The 16160-nt window shown below is 34.1% G+C and overlaps 1 pseudogene; it reads left to right on the plus strand.

Annotated features, from left to right (window-relative positions):
• Window positions 1–481: 481 nt before the first annotated feature.
• Window positions 482–1781, plus strand: LOC141559524 (aldo-keto reductase family 1 member B1 pseudogene; annotated as a pseudogene).
• The last annotated feature ends 14379 nt before the right edge of the window (window positions 1782–16160 follow it).

The following is a 16160-nucleotide window of genomic DNA, read 5'->3' on the forward strand; positions in this document are numbered from 1 at the left end:
CTTTGTGTCACCTTTACTGTTCAGTCTTAAACCTCAGGGAAGTCTCCAGGACACACAGTGGGGTCCTTCACTGGGCAACCCTCACAGTGCAGTCGTACTAATCACTTCTGAGGCACTTCCAGGGAGGGGGAGAGGAACTCTCTCCCAGAGCTATCTCCTAGATCAGGGACAGGGGCACCTGCATCCATCCAGTCTGGGAGGAAGCTGGTAAATAAATAAATAAATGAACTTCTTACCCCAAGGACAGACCCCAAAAGATTTTAAAAATATGAGTAAAAAGCTAAAGTGAACTATTGATTCCTTCTACACAGAGAAAGAGAGAGTATCCAACCCCAAGGAAGTTAATAGTAGGGAGTCAGCAGATAACAGCCTAAAGGGGAACAATACCTGCCCCCCTCTCTCCTAGAAGAGACTATTAAAAAACTAAGAGAGGGGCATCTCCCGGTGGTGAGCAGCTGTTCTCATGTCTGAGGAAGGCCCTTTGCTGCAAGGCAGAACATGATGGCTACCTTCCTCGTGCTGAGGAACAATGTGAAGATGCCCATCCTGGGCCTGGGCCCTTGGAAGTCCCCTCCAGGCAAAGTGGCTGACTCTGTGAAGACTGCGATCGATGTTGGATACCGTCATATCGACTGTGCTCATGTCTACCAGAATGAGACCGAAATGGGCAAGGCCATCCTAGAGATGATCAAGGCCAACGTTGTCAAGCGGGAAGACCTCTTCATCATCAGCAAGCTTTGGTGCACATACCATGAGAAAAGCTTGGTTAAGTCAGCCTGCTAGAAAACTCTGAGTGACTTGAAGCTGGATTACTTGGATCTGTATCTTACTCACTGGCCTAAAGGATTTAAGGCTGGGAAGGATCTTTTCCCATTGGATGACAAAGGCAATGTGATTCCCAGTGATACAAGCTTTTTGGATACATGGACGGCCATGGAAGAGTTGGCGGACACAGGATTAGTGAAAGCCATTGGAGTCTCCAACTTCAACACCTCCAGATTTAGCAGCTTTTGAGCAAGCAGGGGCTGAAGCATGAGCCGGCAGTTAACCAGATTGAGTGCCATCCCTATCTCACCCAGGAGAAATTGATTGAATATTGCCAGCCCAAGGGCATTGTGGTGACAGCCTACAGTCCCCTGGGCTCTCCTGATTGGCCATGGGCCAAGCCAGAGGATCATTCTCTCTTGAATGACCCAAGGATCCAGGCTATTGCAGAAAAGCACCAAAAATCTCAGCACAGGTTCTGATCAGGTTCCACATCCAGAGAAAAGTGGTTGTGATCCCCAAGTCAGTCACCCCATCACTGATTTCTGAGAACTTTCAGGTGTTCGATTTTAACTTGACTGACAAGGAGATGTCTACAATCCTCAACTTCAACCGTGACTGGAGAGTTTGTGCCTTGGTCAATGCTGCTTCTCACAAGGATTACCCCTTCAAAATCCCATATTGAATTCTGGCTGGCACTGTCCAGGGTTCAGATGATGGTCTCCTGAGACTTCCAGCTTATCTGATGAGAATATATTGTTCTGCATTGCATTGGTCTGTCCTGCTCCCAAGACCTGGATCACTACTGAATATCACTGTGAGATCTCAACTGGATCAAGTAACTCCTGGTTTTCTGGACCTTTTCCCTGCCTAACTAGAAGGAATACAGTGTGGCTTCCCCCTCCCCAGATGGGCCTACAAACAAGAATTATTCCATCAACAGTTTTCTTCCTTTTAGTGACAAGTAGATTTCATCCCTTTGAAGTTATACACCTTAACTTCTTGCTTTAAATAAAAAAAAAAAAAACGTGTTTAAAAAAAATTAAGAGAGTTTGAAGAAAAATGGGGAAAGGAAAGGGAAGCTATGATAGAGAATAAAAATGTTCTGAAATTTGAGTTGGAAAAAATAAAGAATTTACAGGAGATGCAGGGAAACAAAATTTGTGAATTAGAAAAAGTTAAAAAATCACAGGAAAGTAGGATTCCTGAATTGGAAAAGATAAAACATTCTCAAGAAAGTAGGAATTCTGATTTGGAAAAAGAAAATAATTCTCTAAAAAAATTAGGGAAATGGAAAAAAATTCAATAGAGCAAAATAATTCATTTAAAAACTCAATTGGGCATATACAAAAAGAACTAAAAAATGTGAATGAAGAAAATAACTCATTAAAAATCAGGACGGAACAAATAGAAATGAATGATCATTGAGAACACAAGAATCAGTCAAACAAAACAAAACAAAAAAAAATGAAAAGCTAGAGAATAACGTCAAATACTTACTGGGAAAATCTATAGACCTGAAAAATAGATCTAGGAGAGATAATCTGAGGATCATTGACTTCCTGAAAACTATGACCAAAAAAAGAGCCTAGATTCTATTTTACAGGAAATCATCAAAGAGAACTGTCCAGAGATAATAGAAACAGAAGGGAAAATAGGCTTTGAAAGAATTCATCAAACAACTTCTGAAAAAGACCCTAAAAAAGAACTCTACGGAATATTGTGGCTAAGATGCAGAATTACCACACAAAGGAAAAAAATATTGCAAGCAGCTAGAAAAAAGCAATTCAAATATCAAGGGCCACAATAAGGGTCACTCAAGATCTGGCTGCCTCCACATTAAAATATCCAAGGGCCTGGAACCTGATATTCCAAAAGGCAAAAGATCAAGGATTGCAACAAAGAATAAACTACCCAGCGAAATTTAGCATTTTCTTCCATGGAAGAGGATGGTCATTTAATGAAACAGAGGAATTCCATTTGTTTCTAAGAAAAAAAAAATCAAACAGACAAACAAAAAATTTGATTTACATCCACAAGACTGAAGAGAAACAGAAAAAGGTAAAAATAACTCTTGAGAATTGTATCTCTGTTGTGGATATATAGAAAGTCCACATGGAAAATTTGATTTTATTGATATAAAAAATGGGGAGTAGTAAAGGGAAGGGGATAGTATCAGAAAAAGGGGAAGGAGTGATAAAAAGAGGGAAACTACATCCCAGGAAGAGGCATAAAAATATACCATATCTGAGGTAATTTAGAGAGGGGGAGAAACATTGTGTGAATCTTAATCTCATCAGAAGAAGCTCAAAGAGTAAATAATTGGCATATTTGTTTTTCAGAGAATTATCTCTCACCTCATTAAAAGGGGGAGAGGAAAAGGGAAAAGGAAAAGGGGAATAAGGGAAGGGACTTGGAAGGAGGGGGGAGGGATACTAAAAAGGGAGGGCTGTGTGTCACAAGTGGGATCTATAAATTAAATATTCGTGAAGGGGTTCAGGGGGTCAAGGGAAAAAGCATAATCTGGGGATAATATGATGGCAGGAAATACAGAATTAGTAATTTTAACTGTAAATGAGAATGGGACGAACTCTCCCATCAAATGGAGACAGATAGCAGACTGGATCAAAAGTCAGAACCCTATAATATGTTGTTTACATGAAACACACTTGAAGCAGGAAGATACATACAGAGTAAAGGTAAAAGGTTGGAGCAAAATCTATTATGCTTCACGTAAAGCCAAAAAAGCAGGGGTAGCCATCCTTATCTCAGATCAAGCAAAATCAGAAGTTGATCTAATTAAAAGAGATAAGGAAGGAAAATATATCCTGCTAAAAGGTAGCATAAACAATGAAGCCATATCAATACTAAACATATATGTACCAAGTGGTATAGCATCTAACTTTCTAAAGAAAAAGTTAAGAGAGTTGCAAGAAGAAATAGACAGTAAAACTATAATAGTGGGAGATCTCAACCTTGCACTCTCTGATTTAGACAAATAAAACCACAAAATAAATAAGAAAGAAATTAAAAAAGTAAATAGAACATTAGAAACACTAGGTATGATAGACCTTTGGAGAAAAGTGAATGGTGATAGAAAGGAATATACTTTCTTCTCAGCAGTTCATGGAACCTATACGAAAATAGACCATATATTAGGACATAATGATCTCAAAATTAAATGCAGGAAGGCAGAAATAATAAATGGCTTCTTCTCAGATCACAATGCAATAAAAGCTACATTCAGTAAGAAGTTAGGGGTAAATAGACCAAAAAGGAATTGGAAAATGTATAACCTCATCTTAAAGAATGACTGGGTGAAACAGCATATTATAGAAACAATTAACAATTTCACACAAGATAATGACAATGATGAAACATCATATCAAAATCTGTGGGATGCAGCTAAAGCAGTAATAAGGGGAAATTTTATATCTTTAGAGGCATATTTGAACAAAATAGAGAAAGAGAAGATTAATGAATGGGGCCTGCAACTTAAAAAGCTAGAAAAAGACCAAATTAAAAACCCCCAACCAAAAACTAAACTTGAAATACAAAAATTAAAAGGAGAAATCAATAATATTGAAAGTAAAAAAAAAAAAAACTATTGAATTAATAAATAAAACCAAGAGTTTGTTTTATGAAAAAGTCAATAAAATAGATAAACCTTTGGTAAATCTGATCAGAACAAGAAAAGATGAAAATCAAATTGTTAGTCTTACAAATGAAAAGGGGGATCTTTCCACCAATGAAGAGGAAATTAGAGAAATAATGAGTTACTTTGCCCAACTTTATGCCAATAAATTTGATTATTTAAGTGAAATGGATGACTTCCTCCAAAAATATAGGCTTCCTAGATTAACAGAGGAGGAGATAAATGCTTAAATAGTCCCATTTCAGAAAAAGAAATAGAACAATCTATTAATCAACTCCCCAGGAAAAAATCCCCAGGACCAGATGGATTTATATGTGAATTCTACCAAACATTTAAAGAACAATTAGCCCCAATGTTATATAAACTATTTGAAAAAATAGGAGATGAACGAGTCCTACCAAACTCCTTTTATGACACAGACATGGTACTGATACTAAACTAGGTAGATTGAAACCTGAGAAAGAAAAATATAGACCAATTTCCTTAATGAATATTGATGCTAAATTTTTAAATAAGATATTAGCAAAAAAGACTTCAGAAAATCATTCCCAGGATAATACACTATGATCAAGTAGAATTTATACCAGCAATGCAGGGCTGGTTTAATATTAGGAAAATTTATTAGTATAATTGACCATATCAATAATCAGATTAACAAAAATGATATGATCATCTCAATAGATGCAGAAAAAGCATTTGATAAAATCCAATATCCATTCCTACTAAAAACGCTTGAGATTATAGGAATAATAGGAATAAATAGACTATTCCTTAGAATAATCAGGAGCATATATTTACGACCGTCAGTAAGAATGATATGCAATAGAGATAAACTGGAACCTTTCCCAGTAAGATCAGGAGTGAAACAAGGTTGCCCACTATCACCATTACTATTCAATATAGTACTAGAAATGATAGCCTCGGCAATAAGAGCTGAGAAAGAAATTCAAGGAATTATAGTAGGAATTTAGGAAATTAAACTATCACTCTTTGCAGATTCATGATGGTATACTTAGAGAACCCCAAAGACTCTGCTAAAAAGCTATCAGAAATCATTCAGAATTTTAGCAAAATTACAGGATACAAAATAAATCCATATAAATCCTCAGCCTTTTTATATATCACCAACCAAATGCAACAGCAAGAGATAAAAAAAGGAATTCCATTCCAAACAAATGTTGAGATTATAAAATATTTGGAAATCCATCTACCAAAGAATAGTCTGGAATTATATGAGCAAAATTATGAAATACTTGCCACAAAAATAAAGTCAGATTTAAATAATTGGAAAGACATTCAGTACTCTTGGACAGGCCAAGCTAATATAATAAAGATGACAATACTCCTCAAACTAAGCTATTTCATTCATACCAATTAGACTCCCAAGAAACTATTTTAATGACCTAGAAAAAATAATACCAAAATTCATATGGAAGAATAAAAGGTCGAGAATTGCAAGGGAACTAATGAAAAAAAAATCAGATGAAAGTGGTCTAGGTGTACCTGATCTAAAGCTATATTATATAGCAGCAATCACCAAAGCCATTTGGTATTGGCTAAGTAATAGACCAGTCGATCAGTGGAACAGATTAGATAGAAAGGACAAAAAAGGGTACATCTATAGCAATCTAATCTTTGACAAACCCAAAGATACCAACCTTAGGGATTAAAATTCATTATTTGAAAAAAAAACTGTTGGGAAAACTGGAAATTAGTATGGCAGAAATTAGATATGGATCCACACTTAACACCATATACCAAGATAAGATCAAAATGGTTCCATGATTTTGGCATAAAGAATGAGATCATAAATAGATTAGAGGAACAGAGAATAGTCTACCTCTCAGACCTGTGGAGGAGGAAGGAATTTATGACCAGAGGAGAACTAGAGATCATTATTGATCACAAAATAGAAGATTTTGATTACATCAAACTAAAAAGTTTCTGTACAAACAACACTAATGCAAACAAGATTAGAAGGGAAGTAACAAATTGGGGAAATATTTTTAAAAACAAAGGTTCTGACAAAGGTCTCATTTCCAAAATATATAGAGAACTGACCCTAATTTATAAGAAATCAAACCTTTCTCCAATTGATAAATGATCAAAGGATATGAACAAACAATTCTCAGATGATGAAATTGAAATTATATCCACTCATATGAAAGAGTGTTCCAAATCACTACTGATAAGAGAAATGCAAATTAAGACAACTCTTAGATACCACTACACACCTGTCAGATTGGCTAAGATGACAGGAACAAATAATGATGACTGTTGGAGGGGATGTGGGAAAACTGAGGCACTAATACATTGTTGGTGGAGTTGTGAAAGAATCCAGCCATTCTGGAGAGCAATTTGGAACTATGCCCAAAAAGGTATCCAACTGTGCCTACCCTTTGATCCAGCATTGCTGCTATTGGGCTTATATCCCAAAGAAATACTGAGGAGGGGAAAGGGACCTGTATTTGCCAAAATGTTTGTGGCAGCTCTTTTCGTAGTGGCTAGAAACTGGAAGATGAATGGATGTCCATCAATTGGAGAATGGTTGGGTAAGTTATGGTATATGAAGTTTATGGAATGTTATTGCGCTGTAAGAAATGACCAGCAGGAGTAATACAAAGAGGCTAGGAGAGACTTACATCAACTGATGCTGAGTGAAATGAATAGAACCAGAAGATCGCTGTACACTTCAATGCTGTATGAAGATGTATTCTGATGGAAATGGATATCTTCAACATAAAGCAGATCCAACTGACTTCCAGTTGATCAATGATGGACAAAAACAACTACACCCAGAGAAGAAACACTGGGAAGTGAATGTAAATTGTTAGCACTACTGTTTATCTACCCAGGTTACTTACACCTTTGGAATCTAATACTTAACATGCAACAAGAAAATGGGATTTACACACATATATTGTATCTAGGTTATATTGTAACACATGTAAAATGTATGGGATTGCCTGTCATCTAGGGGCTGGAGTAAAGAGAGGAAGGGGATAATTTGGAAAAATTATTACAAGGGATAATGTTATAAAAATACTCATGCATATATACTGTCAAAATTTTTTATAATTATAAAATTTAAAAAATAGATGAAATGTAATCGAACTGCCTCATTTTAGTGATGAGAAAACTGAGCCCCAGAAACGATGAAAAGTAAAATAAAAATTATAATGTTTAACATTTATATATAGTACATAATATAGGCCAAGTATTATCTCCTTTGATTCTCACAACAGCCCTAGGATATAGATGCTATTATTATCACCATTTTACAAATTAAGAAACTGAGATAAATACAAAAAATGTTACTAAAACAGAAGTTGACTTGCCCAAAATCACGCTGATAAACAATGCTCAAAGGCAGCTTTTGAATCCACTTTCTCACAAAATTAACACTCTTTCTAGTACTTGCCATATTCTGAAGGCAGAGGATGGAAATGTTTTATTGCTTAGCAGTCCTTAGATGGATTCAAAGTGTATTTAAAGCTGTAACCTAAAATTTCAGCAGCACTTACCTTGTCTAATAAAAGCAAAACAGGGCTGAATGGTGTGTGCTCTTTGCCAGTCTCTAATCTTGAGAGCTGGAATGGCTCAGAGATAGACAATTGTGTGTGTATTTGACTTAGACAATTACATTTGGCCTTTCTTTCTCAAAGACTAGGAGATAGAGTGGTTGCTTGATTACTGTGGCTAATTAAATAGATTCAAAGTTTCATTCAAGCTTCTTTTTCTGAGCTGAACAATTTTTTTTCCTAGAAAAAGGAAAATACACAAAAGGAAATCTACTTGTTATCTTATAAACAAGAAGAACTGCAAAGTTGACAAATTACAGACATAACCAACATTACCTTGTGGAGACAGGCACTTTTCAGGAGCTATAAACCACTCTGTTTAGTACTGTTACAATCCCCATTTTATTGTGATACTCACTATGACAGAAATAGAAAGTATTCAGTTGTGAAGTAAAAATTGATTGATAAACAAGATATACAGAGGTAATTGAAATCAGATTCATGTACATATATCATCATTTTTTCCCCCATGCCAAAATGAACAAATTTTCCATTAAACTTAGAGCCACTGAATCACTGGGACAAGAAAGGAAGAAGTTCTAGATGAAACCTGTAAATTTTTTACTGAGGGAATTCACTAAAAACTTATTACACCAAAACTACTTGGGCTAGATTTTATAGTGATTATGAGATCTTAAGAGTACTTTTTCATTATCTTCTCCTCTTTTCCTGTATTAATGATCTCTCTGATCTTAAAAATGGCTATGAATACATTTTATCTTTTGTGACTTTTTCTTGTCTTTCTCTAAACCTTCTACAGAGGATCTATACATTTTCTGAGGCCTTCTTTTAGATATTTTGTATTATCTTTTGAAGACAGTTACTAAGCAAATTAATAGAATAAACAATAATAGCTAACTTTTTATTTGTCACTACAAGATTTACCAAGCACTTTACACATATTATCTTATTTCTTTCTCAGAACAACTTTATGATGTGATTATAATTTTCCTTTTATGTTTAAGGAAACTGAAACTGAAAGAGTAAAGTTGTTGTGATATGGCAGCCACCTGACAGTGGCTGCAGGAGGTCTAACCCAGACTAGCAGAATAGATCTCTTTATGTGAGAGGGTGATGATGATAATGATGATGATGATGACGATGATGATGATACAAGGAGACTTGGAGGCAGTTGCTGTTCTCTGACCTCTCCACTGAAAAGCAGTTGCATTGTCTGACCTCTCTCCTCTTATCTCTGCCTCCAATTTTTTCATTCCCAATCCACAAGGAATATCTGGGTTAGTAAAGGGTGCTTTGCAACTCCTTCAAGTGTTATGATCCACAGCTATGTAGACTCTTGGAGAATTGATGTGCCCCTTCACTTAGGCATGGTCCTTAACATTAAGTGAATTGCTCAAGGTCACATATCTAGTAATTATTCATGAGATTAAATTTGAACACAGATTATCCTTACTCCAATTCTGATATTCTATCCATTATGCAACCTGGATGCCTTTAAGCATGATTACAAAATTATATTTGGCTTATTTAAAACACACTACTTTTAAGTGATGAAATCATAGTTTTGAATATGAAAAATGTCAAAATAATAATTATTTTTATTGATTCATTAAAAGTGGTCCAAAAGAGTTTCTATTCAGAAAAAAAGTTATTGATTACTAAATATGATACCTTAGGTTTTTTAATATAATAAAATACTAGAACTTATGCATCCATAGCACTTTAAGTATTACAGAATATATTACAAACCTGTGAGGGGAGCAATAAAAAGTATTATGATACCTATTTTATTGATGAGGGAATCAAACTAACAAAGTAAGCTCTTTCTGCTTTTTACATGGCTGATTGACTAATTGATTGAGTCACAAAGAATATCTTGACCTAGGTCACATAGCGAATAACCAGCAGGGTCAAGACTTGACTGAGTTTTATAATTCCAAAGCCAATGTCCCTTGGACTAATCCTAGGACTCTCCCCCGGGACACCCTGAACCCTAAAGGGTTCATGATTTAGATGGGGAAAATTACATTTTTATTTTCACTAACCTCTCATTAAAATGACCATTTCCTTAAATTATGAAAATTGTTTTTAAAGGATAACTATTATACTGAGTAGGAATCCATATGGTTCACCAGACTACCCTAGGTTCATTCACAGAAAGAAAAATAAAAAGGATGGTGGTGGTTTCTTACCCCTGAACTACAGTATAAAGCCTACTATGCAATATAATATTTTTCAGAGAAATAATTCAAGTTTTTCAGAAATTCATACAAACCTTCTATTATTTCAAATTAGTCAATTTTTATTAAAATTTTGTTTTTGAAAAATTTGGTGGAAAAAAGATGATCATTCTATCTTATTTTGTATCACTCTAGCATAATTGAAAAAGTATTTTTATATAAAAAAAAATCTCCCAATAGAATAAGCTAAAAACTTATTTCCGTGACATTCGGAGAACTGTAGTACTCTAAGTAAAGTAAAAGAAAGAAGTGTTTGAAATATAAACCAACTTTCCACACCTATGAGAATATATTGGCTATGATTCGGACTTACATAAGCCTAGTCAAATCAAATCTATATGTCTGTTGATTTTCAGAAATCTCTCATAGAAATGAGATAATATATAAATGTACATATATAAGTATTTTTATATTTGAGTGCTTGTTGATGTTTATATATAATTTTGTATATATATATATATTATATATATAGTATATATGTATATATTATATATATATGTGTGTGTACATACTCATATATGTTTGTGTTTGCATATATACACACAAACAAATGTATATATATATACATAATATATATATATAACTTTAGATAAACACATATATAAGCACATTAATATAACAATGTTTATGTACGAGTACACAAATATTTTGTGTTTGTGTGTGCATATATATGCATATGAATATATTCATATTTATTAGTTCACTATGGTTTGAATAGCATGTTATGATGGGAAGAACACAAAATAATTAGATTTGAAGTCAAAAGGCTTTGAAATCACTCCCTGCTACTTGCTTTTAAAAAAAGGAGGGCACTGAATTAAATGACCATTAACAATCATTCGAGTCCTAAAGCCTATGAGAATATTATTACTAAATATAGTATATATATATATATATATATATATATATATATATATATATATATATATATATATATATATATATATATATTCAAAAAAGCCAACTTAAAATTATATAATCCTTTGTTTGCATTGTTTCTTTTTGGGGTATGTAAAAATGGCACCACAATTTTAAAAGTTGACTTTTCTTTTTTTTTTTTCTTTTTTTTTTCAATTTCTTAACTTTCTTCAGCCATAAAGGCTTTCTTTTTGAGTTACTGAATCCTTTGGAATATAGGGAATGGAAAATATGCTAAATGGGACACATATACCTGTTCAAACAACTTGATAGACAGCTTTACCTCAGAGAATCAAAGAGGCATTGTATTTGCAAGCAATTAGAAACAGGACATGGTAACTCTACTGTGAATATGAGTATTGTCTGCTGTTAGGTGAACCATGTCCCAAGGTACTGAAGGGGAGGCAACTGACCTCCTTGACTGAACACTCTATTGACATGTACTTTGTCTTACTGAGCAATGCATTCTGCAAAACTGATAGATTATATCTCTCTCTTCGATCACAGGATAATTTTAGGGTTTAGGAAAAAAAAACAACAAAAACTAAATGTTTCAAGATGACTTTTACCCCATCTTAAATGATTTAGAAGATTAAAAATTAGCAAGCATAATTTCCTTTTCTCATTTTCCATACCCACTTTATTAGTTTTCCATCTATATAAATGTTGGGAAAAGGTATCTATCCTTCATAGTGATGAGGTCTCTACTTAAATTCTTCAGATGTTGAGGGTTCAAGATTTGGAACTCAACAAGGTGGTTAAAAAAGATGAATCTTTCATTTTGTGAGAAACTCTGCTTGTTAAATGAATTTAGCAATTTTCAGAAACACAGTTAACTCTCTTCTTCTCTCTAGTATTTATCTATCTAGCTACATGTATATAATGTATATAATGCACATTTACATGGATGTATGTGCACACATAACCCATCTATGCAAATATGTATACATATGCAATTGGTGGACCACACACACACACACACACACATATATGTATATCTATGTGTCCATCAAACTGCACAGCATAGTGTTTTTAGTAGACTTTCATCCTCAAGTTAAAATTGATGATTCTTCATAGGATAATGACAAATTCATTGGTGGATATGTACAGGTTGAAATATATTAAGAACAAGGAATTACATAAAAGAAGTTGTGCAAAGCATCTTATTGATGAAATAAATGTATGATTAAAAATAAAATGGTCTGGGTTTGTATAAAGAACACATGAATGCATAATGACAAAAATGGCATAAATAACAAAAATATTTGCAGTATGACAAATACTGTACTTTGGACTGAGAATACAAATTTAAAAAAAGGATGGACCATGCCCACAAGGGGGCTAAAATATTAATGGGGAGATTATATATTTTTATAAGCAGAATGAGAAAGAGAAAAAAAGAGAGGGAGAGAGAGAAGATAGCTAGTGAAAGATGTCTTGGGCTGGGATATTAGAAAGATGGTTGAGGGGGTGGACTTCTAGGACAATCTCCATGATAACTTTGACTTGATAATAACTCTTAGAGCAAGTAGGGAAAAACTAAGGTTGGTAAGTATCATCGGAAGAGGACTTGGGTGAATCATGGATGGATGTTTGGGGCTGGTTGAATGTAGTAGACTCCAGTCAGGATAGCTCAGTCATAGGGGTAAGAGTTGTAGCAGAATCAGTCTCAAAATATTTGAATCACAGGAAAAAACCATGACTGGGCCATACATGGCAGCCTTCAAAAAGGAAATGGGAGTGTTGGGTAATATGAGCCTTCTAGCTTTAGAATTTTATGATTTTTAAGCTTATCTAAAAATAGGGGTGGAGGAGAGACTAAAACTTCTCTCTCCACACACAGGATCAGTGGGTACTCCTAATTCTACTCACATGAAATTATTTGAAAGTAGTAATGACACACCATATTCATATTGGTTTTAGGGAATCAAAATTTTTGTGACCCACTTTTTGGTGATAGGACAAGCATATTCAATAGTGCCACAGATGGAAGAAAACTGATATGCTCAAGAGGATTATTAGGAATACTCAATAAAAAACAACTTTATTTTTCATAAAACCAAGATTTAAAAACATTTTCATGATTTTGTAAGTACCAGACTTCAAGCTGGAATATACTAACAGAAAATCTCCAAACAAGTACCAGTCTATTCCTCACATAAAGCAATCATCGTCAAGTTAAAATATGGACTTTATTTTAGTTTAATGAAAAAAAAAAGAAAAAGAAAAGAAAAGACACACCTTTACCTTTAAATATGTAAAATATTACAGTTGTCTCCAAAGATGAGCATGGAATTCAGATATGCTAGATAATAAATCATATTACTAAGCATTCCAAACAAGGAATAATATGTTTAGACAAACCTTCTTAAAATGAAATTTAGCCCATGATGTAATGAAACAGAGCAAATACTATTCTACTGCATTCTATGTTGTCATATTTTCAGCACATTAAAAATTAGTTAAGAGAGCCAGCTAGGTGGTGCAGTAGATAGAGCACCAGCCCTGAAGTCAGGAAGACCTGAGTTCAAATATGGCCTCAGACACTTAACACTTCTTAGCTGTGTGACCCTGGGCAAGTCACTTAACTACAATTGCCTCAGGGGAAAATAGCTAAGCTAAATTGGTTGGCACAGAGCCTCACACACAGTAAGCACTTTATGAATAAAGGCTTGTGGACTATGAAATTCCTAACTTCAGTTTTTTTTTTTTTTTTTTTTTTTTTTTTTTTCTCATCAGAAGCAAATCCAATGCTTTGCTTCTATTGGGAAACTCCTGTTGAGATTCTAACAAACATGCTGTTTTTATGTGTAACAAGCCACACTTGTATTTTCTTTTGGTCCCTGACTTCAGTCATTACTGTCCATTTTGTTATCTCCCCTTCTTCGCTCCAGATCCTGGGCTGCTAAATGACACTGAAGAACATTATAAAATTCTGATGGTTTTATTGATTCTCTATCTTTTTCCATAAATAGAATATCTTATTCCAAAACATTTGGTTTTCTCCTTAATCACCTCAAACACCCCACAATACTTTACAATTCATGGTTTACCTTCCAAGTCCACCAAGATGAATATGAGCTCCCTTAATTCTTTTTATTCCTGCTCCTATTCAGTGTCATTGTTCATCTTTCTTTTCTCTCTTTTGAATGGGAGTAATGAAAGACATCTATATTCCTAAAGAATACTCAATCTTTCTCCTTTCCACCCCTTCAAACAATTACTCCCTTTTTCTCTATCTCTCTCAATAAAATAATACTCACTGACATTTAAATTTATGTTCTTTACTTGTGAAGAGGGATGATGGGAAATGCAGTTTTTCAGATGAAAAGAGGGACTGATAATGAATCATAGGAGACAAACCTGATGGAACAGAGGAAGCTAGGGAAGTTTTATTCTCACAAAGAAAGAAAGTGTCATAGCGAACTAATTTTAAGGAAGGATACTGCTACTCCAAATTGGACATAATCATGATCAGTTATATATTTGTCTGGTTCATCCCTGGTTAAGGATAAAAATTTCTTGTTTGCCTAGAAAAACCTATTTGTCATACTGTGAAAAATGGTTACCTTAATGCCTATTCATTCTCTACCCTGCCTCAGCCCTGAACAGCCAACTGGAATCCCTACCCCAGGAGGTTCCTCATTCTATTTCATTTATCATCATTTATTCACCTTTTATTTAAAAACAAACAACAAATAAAAGTTTATCTTCATATAGATGGAAACTGATTTTGTTGTATTCTAAGCAAATGTTTGTTATGAAAAAGTGGATTATACTAGAGAGAAAAGGCCAAAAGAAAACCTGAGAATAATCATATTAGAGTTAATCATAAGTCTTTATTTAGCTCCTCAGCTGACTACATAAAAGACAGACTTACACTTTTTTAAAGTTTGTTTTTTTTTTAATGGCTAATGTTATCTCATTTAATCATTACAAATAATTCTGTTGAGCTGATATTATTTATATTTTAGAAATGATAGAACTAAGCCTCAGAGAAGCTTAGTAACTAGCCCATTCACTTAAGTGCCAATGGCAAGATTCAACAGTTCTCTGCTCACTGCCAGCCAAGAATAGTTTCCACCATGCTATTTTAGTTATCATTAGCTACATACATTCTTAACTGTTCCCAGATAGTCCAAGACATTCTTAATTCTGAAAAATATTTTTCTTTAACTCATATCATACACCAGTCAACACATATTCTGCTGAGTCTTGCATCCAAATTAAAAAAAATGTCACCTAGCCAGCCCTATTATCTTACTTCAAATTCATTCTATTCTAAAGCTCTTATAATTTGTTTTCTATACCTATCAATGCAAACAAACTGTTCTCTCAAAGCATGATTTCCTAATTATGAAATTTATTAAACTTTCTCCTTTTCTTATGTCCCTTAAGGCGTTTTACAATATTGACACTGCTGAATTCCACCATTTGACTTCAAAGGCATCATACAGTTTCTCTTCCTGCCTTTTACTTTTCACAGTCCCTGTTCTCTTACTGATCTCATAAAGTTAATCAAAATTCTTTGTTAATTTCTTCTCCTTTAGGCTGTATCCCTGTTAAATCTTATACATTCCCATGACTGCAATCATGCAGATGAATCTAAATAATCACTTCCAATTTTTACTTCTGTTCCAACTCCTAAATATGAATCTTCAAATGTCATTCTCCACCTGCATGTTCACTTCAACTCCAAACTCAACAAATCAAGCTTATTTTCTTTCGCTTTGACAACAGAATTATGACTGAACACATATTTCCCTTCCTGACTCCCAATCACATTTACAAAAGATATTTCATTGTGGTTACCTAGTAGATGAGTCATTGAATTAGCCTCAGGGAAGAGAATAAAATGTGCTTTTCAAGGTGAAGGAAGGGGGAAGAGTAGATAAGAAGACTATTTCAAAGTCTATGAGTCTAACATAGAAACTTTTCAATCTACTCATAGAAAAGCCAATAGTTATAAGCAGAAAAGAGCAAGAGGAGTACTTTTTGGGTCATCAATTTCTTTAAGACTCATATGTAAAAGGAACAGCA

This window comes from Sminthopsis crassicaudata, chromosome 3, assembly GCF_048593235.1.
Source record: "Sminthopsis crassicaudata isolate SCR6 chromosome 3, ASM4859323v1, whole genome shotgun sequence".
Taxonomy (NCBI): Eukaryota; Metazoa; Chordata; class Mammalia; order Dasyuromorphia; family Dasyuridae; genus Sminthopsis; species Sminthopsis crassicaudata.